The sequence below is a fragment of the Oncorhynchus keta genome, chromosome 34, assembly GCF_023373465.1.
Source record: "Oncorhynchus keta strain PuntledgeMale-10-30-2019 chromosome 34, Oket_V2, whole genome shotgun sequence".
NCBI classification, from domain to species: domain Eukaryota; kingdom Metazoa; phylum Chordata; class Actinopteri; order Salmoniformes; family Salmonidae; genus Oncorhynchus; species Oncorhynchus keta.
The window spans coordinates 7,565,005-7,577,442 of NC_068454.1; the positions used below are offsets into that span (position 1 = coordinate 7,565,005).

Below are 12,438 nucleotides of genomic sequence, written 5' to 3' on the forward strand. Positions count from 1 at the left end.
TGTTTCAATGTGCATTTACCATATGAAATTTGACATGCTCAAAAATGCAAAATTGACTGGTCTGATGGACACAGGATGGCCGAGCAGTGATAGTTGTACATTTCCATCACTCGTTGTGTTGATTTCATCATGTCCATTAGGTGATGTTTTTCACTATAGAATCATATTGCAAGTGCGCGCGCATTTGCAATATGTTTCAATGTGCATTTACCATATGAAATTTGACATGCTCAAAAATGCAAAATTGACTGGTCTGATGGACACAGGATGGCCGAGCAGTGATAGTTGTACATTTCCATCACTCGTTGTGTTGATTTCATCATGTCCATTAGGTGATGTTTTTTCACTATAGAATCATATTGCAAATGCACGTGCATTGTTGTGCAACTGGTAACCCAAAAATAAAAATATGGTTGTAAATGCATTTACCGGTCATTCTGATATTAATGCTCGCTATGGGAACACAGGATGGCCGGGCAGTGATAGTTGTACATTTCCATCACTCGTTGTGTTGATTTCATCATGTCCATTAGGTGATGTTTTTACACTATAGAATCATATTGCAAGTGCGCGCGCATTTGCAATATGTTTCAATGTGCATTTACCATATGAAATTTGACATGCTCAAAAATGCAAAATTGACTGGTCTGATGGACACAGGATGGCCGAGCAGTGATAGTTGTACATTTCCATCACTCGTTGTGTTGATTTCATCATGTCCATTAGGTGATGTTTTTACACTATAGAATCATATTGCAAGTGCGCGCGCATTTGCAATATGTTTCAATGTGCATTTACCATATGAAATTTGACATGCTCAAAAATGCAAAATTGACTGGTCTGATGAACACAGGATGGCTGAGCAGTGATAGTTGTACATTTCCATCACTCGTTGTGTTGATTTCATCATGTCCATTTGTTTATGTTTTCTCACTTTTGCAAAGTCACTGTGCATTTGCAATATGGTTCAATGGGCAGGTACCATCACGAATTTGTCATGCTATAAAAATCCTGCAGGAATGTGAAATTGACTGGCCCGATGAACTCGGGATAGCTGGGCAGTGATTCTGGTTCATCTCCATGGCTCGTTAGGGTTGATTTCAGAATGTCACTTTTGGTGATGGTCCCTCTCCGTTTAAACATATTGCTAATGTACAAAAGTCAACTAGCAAGTCAGTGTCCATCAGTCAATTAGATGTCATTTTGACACCAAACTGATACCAATTGACACCAAACCCACTTTTTCCAACTCATTTAGAAGCCAACTATCATATATGTCAGAGCAGGCCCATAATTCACAGCGCCTTTAGTTTAAAACATAATAAAAACGTAAAACACATAGTTACGTTCTAGCTGCGGGTCCAGGTCAGACATTATGTGAAGGCCTATGTGAGGCGACCCCGAATCCCGAGTTTCGGCTCGATAGGTCCTTCGGTGCCCGAGTAAAACCCTAATTGGTGCTGAAAATCCACTTTTTTCCATGCCTTGCTATGGGGTCCTTGAATGAGCTATCGGACCGAAACGTTGGGGTCCGTCTCTATGGGCCGAGCCGGTTCCAATGCACCTAGTCTTGTGTCTCTGAGACTTTTCTAAATGTCGCCATTTTCGTAATGGTCAAAATGAATTGAAATCATTGCAAATGTACGAGGCTATTTCTCGGTCCGAGAACCTTCTAGAGCCACCTAACTCACCACGCACTATCGACCCGAGGTCTAGAACAGGTTTCTAAAGTTTCGGAACTCTAGGTCTGACGGTTCTTTTTTAGCTCGAACAAAGCTAACTATTGGAGGCACTGTCTGTCTCTACAACCCCCAATACGTCCCTCCTTCCAAGTTGTGTGTCTGTGTGATTTAGTTTTCCTTTGAAATTTTATGGGAAAAATGACTGATTTACAGTTCATGGGGGTTGCCTAATCACACATATGAAGTTTTGGACAGATCTGACTTTTTTAACCCCTCGAAACAGCCCCTGAGACACCAATTAAGGCACTTCCGGTTGGCACAGGAAGCTATAAGTCAACACATATCCTCACTGGGCTATGATTTTACAGAATCCTGAGTTTTAAGTCCTTACGTTAAGAATTGACTGATTTACACAGGGTTGAATGCACTATGTCTATCAAACTGCAGGCAGGTAATGGAAAAACACTTTTAGGGTGATTTTAACCACTTCCGGTTGGTCCAGGAAGCTTAGAATCAACACAGGTAGACCTCATACTGGCCTGATGGACTGTCATCAAAGACAGGTTCATACGGCATTCATAACCCATATAGACTTCAGGTTGAATTTAGGGGTTCAGGCAATGTATTCCTATGGGGAGAGAAGTCAATGCAAACTCTTTGAAGTAAACACCTTCTTTTAACTATTAAGGGTTAATGCCACACGGTCAAGGTTAGGCTTGCACGGATCGGAAGGACCTTAGGAACGTACCTGAGGTCGAATTGTGCTTCTCACCCTAACGGTTCTCTCACTGTCACCCAAAAGCAAATGACGTTGTGGGGCAGGCTTCATTTTGGGCCTACTTTTCTAATGGTCGCTGCGCTCAGACCGAGCGAGCTACGGTCAAGCGGGATATCTCGTTGAACTCGGCACGGCCTAGAGATTATGTTTATGCCATTGCCTGCTCTCTGTGTCTTTGAGAACCGCACTTTTTCACTCCATCCTTGCTGTGTGAGAGCTTTTCTTTGACATCTGTTGGGAGAAATGACTGATTTACAGTTCATGAGGGTTACCTAGTCACACATATGAAGTTTTGAAAAGATCTGACCTTTTTAACCCTTGGAAACTGCCACTGTGACATCATTAAAGGCACTTCCGGTTGGCACAGGAAGCTATAAGTAAACCCATGTCTTGATTGACATAGAAACTTACAGAATCCTGAGTTTTAAGTCCTTACGTTAAGAATTGACTGATTTACACAGGGTTGAATGCACTATGTCTATCAAACTGCAGGCAGGTAATGGAAAAACACTTTTAGGGTGATTTTAACCACTTCCGGTTGGTCCAGGAAGCCTAGAATCAACACAGGTAGACCTCATACTGGCCTGATGGACTGTTACCAAAGACAGGTTCATACGGCATTCATAACCCATATAGACTTCAGGTTGAATTTAGGGGTAAAGGCAATGTATTCCTATGGGGAGAGAAATCAATGCAAACTATTTGAAGTAAACACCTTCTTTTAACTATTAAGGGTTAATGCCACACGGTCAACGTTAGGCTTGCACGGATCGGAAGGACCTTAGGAACGTACCTGAGGTCGAATTGTGCTTCTCACCCTAACGGTTCTCTCACTGTCACCCAAAAGCAAATGACGTTGTGGGGCAGGCTTCATTTTGGGCCTACTTTTCTAATGGTCGCTGCGCTCAGACCGAGCGAGCTACGGTCAAGCGGGATATCTCGTTGAACTCGGCACGGCCTAGACATTATGTTTATGCCATTGCCTGCTCTCTGTGTCTTTAAGAACCACACTTTTTCACTCCATCCTTGCTGTGTGTGCGTGTGAGAGCTTTTCTTTGACATCTGCTGGGAGAAATGACTGATTTACAGTTTAGGAGGGTTACCTGGTCACACATATGAAGTTTTGGAGAGATGTGACTTTTCTAACCCTTCAAAACAGACAGTGTGACCCAATTAAAGGCACTTCCGGTTGGCACAGGAAGCTATAAGTAAACACATGTCTTGATTGACATAGCCACTTACAGAATCCTGAGTTTTAAGTCTTTAAGTTAAGAATTGACTGATCTACACAGGGTTGAATGCACTATGTCTATCAAACTGCATGCAGTGTATGGATCAACACTGATAAGGTGATTTCAACCACTTCCGGTTGCTTCAGGAAGCTTATAATTGGCACAGGTAGACCTCATAGTGGTCTGATGGACTGTCATAGAAGACAGGTTCATAAGTCATTCATAACCCACATAGGCTTCAGGTTGAATTTAGGGGTGCAGGCAATGTATTCCTATGGGGAGAGAAGTCAATGCAAACTCTTTGAAGTAAACACCTTATTTTAACTATTAAGGGTTAATGCCACATGGTCAAGGGTAGGCTTGCACGGATCGGGAGGACCTCAGGAACGTACCTGAGGTCGAATTGTGCTTCTCACCCTAACGGTTCTCTCACTGTCACCCAAAAGCAAATGACATTGAGGGCCAGGCTTCCTTTTGCGCCTTCTTTTTTTCAAGGTCGCTGCACTCAGAGCGAGCTACGGTCAAGCGGGGCGTCTCGTTGAACTCTGCACAGCCTGGAGACTATGGTGATGCCATTTTTTGTGTTGATTTCAGAATGCCATTTTGGTGATGGTCCCTCTCCGTTTAAACATATTGCTAATGTACAAAAGTCAACTAGCAAGTCAGTGTCCACCAGTCAATTAGATGTCATTCTGACACCAAACTGATACCAATTGACACCAAACCCACTTTTTCCAACTCATTTAGAAGCCAACTATCACATATGTCAGAGCAGGCCCATAATTCACAGCGCCATTAGTTTAAAACATAATAAAAACGTAAAACACATAGTTACGTTCTAGCTGCGGGTCCAGGTCAGACATTATGTGAAGGCCTATGTGAGGCGACCCCGAATCCCGAGTTTCGGCTCGATAGGTCCTTCGGTGCCCGAGTAAAACCCTAATTGGTGCTGAAAATCCACTTTTTCCATGCCTTGCTATGGGGTCCTTGAATGAGCTATCGGACCGAAACGTTGGGGTCCGTCTCTATGGGCCGAGCCGGTTCCAATGCACCTAGTCTTGTGTCTCTGAGACTTTTCTAAATGTCGCCATTTTCGTAATGGTCAAAATGAATTGAAATCATTGCAAATGTACGAGGCTATTTCTCGGTCCGAGAACCTTCTAGAGCCACCTAACTCACCACGCACTATCGACCCGAGGTCTAGAACAGGTTTCTAAAGTTTCGGAACTCTAGGTCTGACGGTTCTTTTTAGCTCGAACAAAGCTAACTATTGGAGGCACTGTCTGTCTCTACAACCCCCAATACGTCCCTCCTTCCAAGTTGTGTGTCTGTGTGATTTAGTTTTCCTTTGAAATTTTATGGGAAAAATGACTGATTTACAGTTCATGGGGGTTGCCTAATCACACATATGAAGTTTTGGACAGATCTGACTTTTTTAACCCCTCGAAACAGCCCCTGAGACACCAATTAAGGCACTTCCGGTTGGCACAGGAAGCTATAAGTCAACACATATCCTCACTGGGCTATGCTTTTACAGAATCCTGTGTTTTAAGTCCTTACGTTAAGAATTGACTGATTTACACAGGGTTGAATGCACTATGTCTATCAAACTGCAGGCAGGTAATGGAAAAACACTTTTAGGGTGATTTTAACCACTTCCGGTTGGTCCAGGAAGCCTAGAATCAACACAGGTAGACCTCATACTGGCCTGATGGACTGTTACCAAAGACAGGTTCATACGGCATTCATAACCCATATAGACTTCAGGTTGAATTTAGGGGTGCAGGCAATGTATTCCTATGGGGAGAGAAATCAATGCAAACTATTTGAAGTAAACACCTTCTTTTAACTATTAAGGGTTAATGCCACACGGTCAACGTTAGGCTTGCACGGATCGGAAGGACCTTAGGAACGTACCTGAGGTCGAATTGTGCTTCTCACCCTAACGGTTCTCTCACTGTCACCCAAAAGCAAATGACGTTGTGGGGCAGGCTTCATTTTGGGCCTACTTTTCTAATGGTCGCTGCGCTCAGACCGAGCGAGCTACGGTCAAGCGGGATATCTCGTTGAACTCGGCACGGCCTAGACATTATGTTTATGCCATTGCCTGCTCTCTGTGTCTTTAAGAACCACACTTTTCACTCCATCCTTGCTGTGTGTGCGTGTGAGAGCTTTTCTTTGACATCTGCTGGGAGAAATGACTGATTTACAGTTCATGAGGGTTACCTAGTCACACATATGAAGTTTTGAAAAGATCTGACCTTTTTAACCCATGGAAACTGCCACTGTGACACCATTAAAGGCACTTCCGGTTGGCACAGGAAGCTATAAATAAACTCATATCATGATTGGGGTATGCCTTTACAGAATCCCGAGTTTTAAGTCTTTACGTTAAGAACTGAGTTATTTACGGAGGGTTTAGTGAGTGTGTGTTATTTCAGAAAATCATAGAAAATCACAGAAATCTCGCAGAGCTCCGCAGCACACTTTAAAAAGATTCGTAAGAACAACCTGCAACTGGATCTGTAACCGTTGAAAAAAAAACACCTATCCGTGAACATCACCAAGGTGTCGTTGTACGATTTCTCTTAAATGACGATAGATAAATGGCTGGTTCTTTTTTTATTGACACCGGAGGCTCCTTGACTTTGACGTGAAGTGGAAAAATAATTTCTCTATTTTCATTTTGGACCTTTAATCCCAGATAAATGGCCATAACTCAAAAACCGTTGAGGCCTAGACGCCATCTTGTTCGGGGCCAACTGCCCATTATGCCGCCCCTACGCTCACCGAGTTTCGGCTTCTAAATATTTTCAGTTTTCGAGATAAGGCCCCGTCGTGAATCGTGATGTTTTGTAGCAATAGCCATATGATTGCTTATGCCCTCTTGTGGGAATTTCCGGGACATGGGAAAAATGACATAAATCTTATTATTTTTGTAAAACGGAAACCGAATGTCCGACAACGTTCATTTGATGACTTCCTGGTAGGTCCGGCCCTGCCGCTCGGCCCGACGCCGTCCGCGAATTTTACAAACGATTTCGGACGTCTAGTAAGGGACCGTACATTTGCAATATGGACTTTCTCACTAACCATACAGGTACTGCCGAATTCTTCCCTTAAGGTATGTAAGTCGCTTGGGGTATGTCTCTATCAGTTTTGCACATCGAGAGATGAAGAAAAGCAGGCCCAAACCATGATGCTGCCACCACCATGTTTGACAGTGGGGATGGTGCGTTCAGGGTGATGAGCTGTGTTGCTTTTACACCAAACATAACGTTTTGCATTGTTGCCAAAAAGTTCAATTTTGGTTTCATCTGACCACAGCACCTTCTTCCACATGTTTGGTGTGTCTCCCAGGTGGCTTATGGCAAACTTTAAACAACACTTTTTATGGATATCTTTAGGAAATGGCTTTCTTCTTGCCACTCTTCCATAAAGGCCAGATTTGTGCAATATACGACTGATTGTTGTCCTATGGACAGAGTCTCCCACCTCAGCTGTAGATATCTGCTGTTCATCCAGAGTGATCATGGGCCTCTTGGCTGCATCTCTGATCAGTCTTCTCCTTGTATGAGCTGAAAGTTTAGAGGGACGGCCAGGTCTTGGTAGATTTGCAGTGGTCTGATAATCCTTCCATTTCAATATTATCGCTTGCACAGTGCTCCTTGGGATGTTTAAAGCTTGGGAAATCGTGTTGTATCCAAATCCGGCTTTAAACTTCTTCACAACAGTATCTCGGACCTGCCTGGTGTGTTCCTTGTTCTTCATGATGCTCTCTGCGCTTTTAACGGACCTCTGAGACTATCACAGTGCAGGTGCATTTATACGGAGACTTGATTACACACAGGTGGATTGTATTTATCATCATTAGTCATTTAGGTCAACATTGGATCATTCAGAGATCCTCACTGAACTTCTGGAAAGAGTTTGCTGCACTGAAAGTAAAGGGGCTGAATAATTTTGCACGCCCAATTTTTCAGTTTTTGATTTGTTAAAAAAGTTTGAAATATCCAATAAATGTCGTTCCACTTCATGATTGTGTCCCACTTGATTCTTCACAAAAAAATACAGTTTTATATGTTTATGTTTGAAGCCTGAAATGTGGCAAAAGGTCGCAAAGTTCAAGGGGGCTGAATACTTTCGCAAGGCACTGTATTTGAGGTACTCCTCGCTCTTTTGTTTTGGGTTTCAACCCTGTGTTTTGTTACGTGTTTTTTGTCTTCGTCCCCGTGACATGGCACGCTGTAATTTGGATCAATAAAATCCCCTATTACGCATTACTGCGCCTGTCTCCCGACCCCATTTATACCCTTATTATTCTCCTCTTGTCTAGACCAGTGTTTTCCAACCCTGGTCCTCCAGTAACCCCAAGAGTACACGTTGCTGTTGTAGCGCTGGACAGACACCACTCATTCTGGGGCGGCAGGGTAGCCTAGTGGTTAGAGCATTGGACTAGTAACCGAAAGGTAGCAAGTTCGAATCCCTGAACTGACAAAGTACAAATCTGTCGTTCTGCCCCTGAACAGGCAGTTAACCCACTGTTCCTAGGCCGTCATTGAAAGTAAGAATTTGTTCTTAACTGACTTGCCTAGTAAAATAAAGGTTTTTTTTTTTTTTTTTAAATCAGCTCATTGAGGGCATGCTGACTAGTTGACAAATTTAATCAGGTGTGCTTGTTGGGGGTACTGGAAGACCAGAGTTTAGAAACACTGTTCTAGACTATTGGATTAGAGAAGTTAATTAACTAGGTCACATGTTACTAGCTATGTTCTCTACTATAGTTTAACAGGCTTCTGGACTCGTTATTTGCCGGTACATTCAACATGCAGAATTCACATAGAAATACCATGGAATTAGTGGGAGATATGCATTATCATAGACGTATACAACGCTAGCTGTAGCCTTGACATGGCTAGCCTCCACTAAACACCATAATAACGGAGGTTAGCTAAATCAAGGCTATGCTAGCTGTCCTTGACCCCTATAGTTAAAGCTACTGCTGCTTCCTAGTTCTACCCATTTAATCTATTTCTGTCCTTTTTTGTTGTGTTAGTTTACACACTGCTCACAGGCTTTTCTTTGATTTAATGTATTAATTGTCTGTAATCACATTGTAAACGGGCCTTTAAAATAAAATCGATAAAGATCGTTTGCTATTATTCATTCCAGTTAAGTCCTGGTAGTAGAGTTATTTTGTTCCACCCTGCTGGTTCAGAGGCCTCTACGGCCTTCAGCTGTTCTGTCACAATTTGTTCCGTACACAGCTTCGCTGTGCAGTACAGTGGGAACATTGAATCAGTAATCAATCTTTAATCATTACATCGTTGTCCTTCACTGTGTCACGCCCTGGTCTAAGTATTTTGTGTTTTTCTTCATGTATTGGGTCAGGCCAGGGTGTGGCATGGAGTTTTTGTTATTGTGGTGTGTTTTGTCTTGGGGTTTTGGTGTGTATGTATTTGGGATTGTAGCTAGTGGGGTTATCTAGCAAAGTCTATGGCTGTCTGGAGTGGTTCTCAATCAGAGGCAGGTGCTTATCGTTGTCTCTGATTGGGAACCATATTTAGGCAGCCATATTCTTTGAGTTTGTCGTGGGTGATTGTCCTGAGTGTCTTGATGTCCTTAGTCTGTGTTAGTTTGCACCAGTTTAGGCTGTTTCGGTTTTCACTACGTTTATTGTTTTGTAGAGTTTGTGTTTTGGATTCGTGTTACGTCGTGTGATTAAACATGGATCGCAATATACGCGCTGCAGTTTGGTCCGACTCTCCTTCACCACATGAAAACCGTGACACACTGTAAAGTACTACCATTGTCATGGCCGTGTGGTGTTTGTTCTGGTTTGACTGGATGCCTCGAGGTCTTTGGTGGAACACCCTGAACCCAGATTTAAACCATTGTGAAATTGTGTGTGAGTGCGTGCGTGCGTGCGTGTGTGTGTGTGTGTGTGTTTCTGTGTGTGTGTGTGTGTGTGTGTGTGTGTGTGTGTGTGTGTTTCTATGTGTGTGTGTGTGTGTGAGATTTCCGACTCAATTCACCCCTTCATCCCCCACATTCTGAACTCCAAACAGCAGATTTCACTATGACACCTACGTAAACAGGAAACAAGCCAACAGCTGCTAACAGGCAAATGATTTACACTGACAGGCAGCATTACATTAATACACACTTTAACACATAATGGTCCCGTGTCCTCATAACAACCTTCTCTGATCTCTCAGTCACAGTGGCAACCCCACGGTTGTTACTGAGACAACGTACGAGCGGACGGGTCTCCCATGGAGACTGAGCTCTCAGTCACAGTGGCAACCCCACGGTTGTTACTGAGACAACGTATGAGCGGACGGGTCTCCCATGGAGACTGAGCTCTCAGTCACAGTGGCAACCCCACGGTTGTTACTGAGACAACGTACGAGCGGACGGGTCTCCCATGGAGACTGAGCTCTCAGTCCACTAAGATTCATCCTCCCCTTGCTCTCCATTATTTTTTGTTTTCTCCCCCAAGAGGTCAGCCTAATGGCTACATATACTAATGGGACATGGAGAGGCGTCTATCAAAGACATTGATTCAGGGATTTCTTTTATCTACTCGGGACATAACCTTGTCCCCAGGTTCACAAGAAATATATGGATGAGCGATGGCCGAACGGCATAGGCAAGATGCAGTAGATGGTATAGAGTACAGTATATACATATGAGATGAGTAATATAGGGATTGTAATAATTATAAAGTGCCATTGTTTAAAGTGACTAGTGATACATTTATTACATCTAATTATTAATTATTAAAGTGGCTAGAGAGTTGAGTCAGTATATTGGCAGCAGCCACTCAATGTTAGTGATGGCTGTTTAACAGTCTGATGGCCTAGAGATAGAAGCTGTTTTTCAGTCTCTCGGTCCCAGCTTTGATGCACCTGTACTGACCTCGCCTTCTGGATGATAGCGGGGTGAACAGGCAGTGGCTCGGGTGGTTGTTGTCCTTGATTATCTTTTTGGCCTTCCTGTGACATCGGGTGATGTAGGTGTCCTGAAGGGCAGGTAGTTTGCCCCCGGTGATGCGTTGTGCAGACCTCACTACCCTCTGGAGAGCCTTACGGTCATGGGCGGAGCAGTTGTCATACCAGGCTGTGATACAGCCCGACAGGATGCCCTCGATCGTGCATTTGTAAATGTTTGTGAGTGTCCTCGGTGACAAGCCAAATTGCTTCAGGCTGTTGCGCCTTCTTCACCACACTTTCTGTGTGGGTGGACCATTTCAGTGTGTCTGTGACATTTACGCAGAGGAATTTAAAACTTTCCACCTTCTCCACTCCTGTCCCGTCGATGTGGATAGGGGGGAGCTCCCTCTGCTGTTTCCTGAAGTCCACGATCATCTGTTTTGTTGACGTTGAGTGTGAGGTTATTTTCCTGACACCACACTCTGAGGGCCCTCACCTCCTCCCTGTAGGCCGTCTCGTCGTTGTTGGTAATCAAGCCTACCACTGTAGTGTCGTCTGCAAACTTGATGATGGAGTTGGAGGCATGTATGGCCACACAGTCATGGGTGAACAGGGAGTACAGGAGAGGGCTGAGAAGGCACCCTTGTGGGGCCCCAGTGTTGAGGATCAGAAGGGGGTGGATGTTGTTTTTTACCCTCACCACCTGGGGGCGGCCCATCAGAAAGTCCAGGACCCAGTTGCACAGGGCAGGGTTGAGACCCAGGGTCACATGGAACTTTTCTGGGCTCTTTTATTTCAGCTCATGAAACATGGGACCAACACTTGTGTCCCAGTCCAGCGGCAGCTCTAGCCTTTAGCTCAGTGTGGCTGTTTCTCACTCCGGAGACCCGGGTTCGTAACCGGGTCCTGACAGGCAGCTCTAGCCTTTAGCTCAGTGTGGCTGTTTCTCACTCCGGAGACCCGGGTTCGTAACCGGGTCCTGACAGGCAGCTCTAGCCTTTAGCTCAGTGTGGCTGTTTCCTGTAATCCAAGGCTTCTGGTTGGGATACAGTGCCTTCAGAAAGTATTACTTCATACCCCTTGACTTATAACACATTTTGTTGTGTTACAGCCTGAATTCAAAATGGATTAAATTGTTTTTTTTCTTACCCATCTACATACAATACCCCATAATGACATAAAGTGAAAACATGTTTTTAGAAATGTGAGGGAAATGTATTGAAAATTACTAAATTACATAAGTATTCACACTCCTGGGTCAATACTTTGTAGAAGCGTCTTTGGCATCGATTGCAGTTGAGTCTTTCTGGGTAAGTCTCTAAGAGTTTTCCACACCTGGAATGTGCAATATTTGCACATTATTATTTTCAAAATTCTTCAAGCTCTGGCAAATTGGTTGTTGATCCTTGCTAGACAACCATTTTCAGGTCTTACCATAGATTTTCACGTAAATGTATGTCAGAACTGTAACTCAGACACTCACTGACTTCTTGGTAAGCAACTCCAGTGTAGATTTGGTGTTTTAGGTTATTGTCCTGCTGAAAGGTGAATTAATCTCCCAGTGTCTGGTGGAATGCAGACTGAATGAAGCAGGTTTTCCTTTTGGATTTTGCCTATATGCTTAGCTCCATTCCATTTATTTTTTTATCCTGAAGATGCAGCCACCACTATGCTTGAAAATATGGTGTGTTACTCAGTAATGTGATGTATTGGATTTGCCCCAAACATAACACTTTGTATTCAGGACAGAAAGTGCATTGCTTTGCCACATTTTTTGCAGTATTACTTTAGTGCCTCGTTGCAAACAGGAT

The 12,438-nt window shown here is 43.7% G+C and overlaps 1 protein-coding gene across 10 annotated transcripts in view; it reads left to right on the plus strand.

Moving 5' to 3' along the window:
• Nucleotides 1-12,438, plus strand: part of LOC118366572 (high affinity cGMP-specific 3',5'-cyclic phosphodiesterase 9A-like) — a 66,702-nt gene that overhangs the window by 39,733 nt on the left and 14,531 nt on the right. The gene's annotated exons all lie outside the window — the stretch shown is intronic.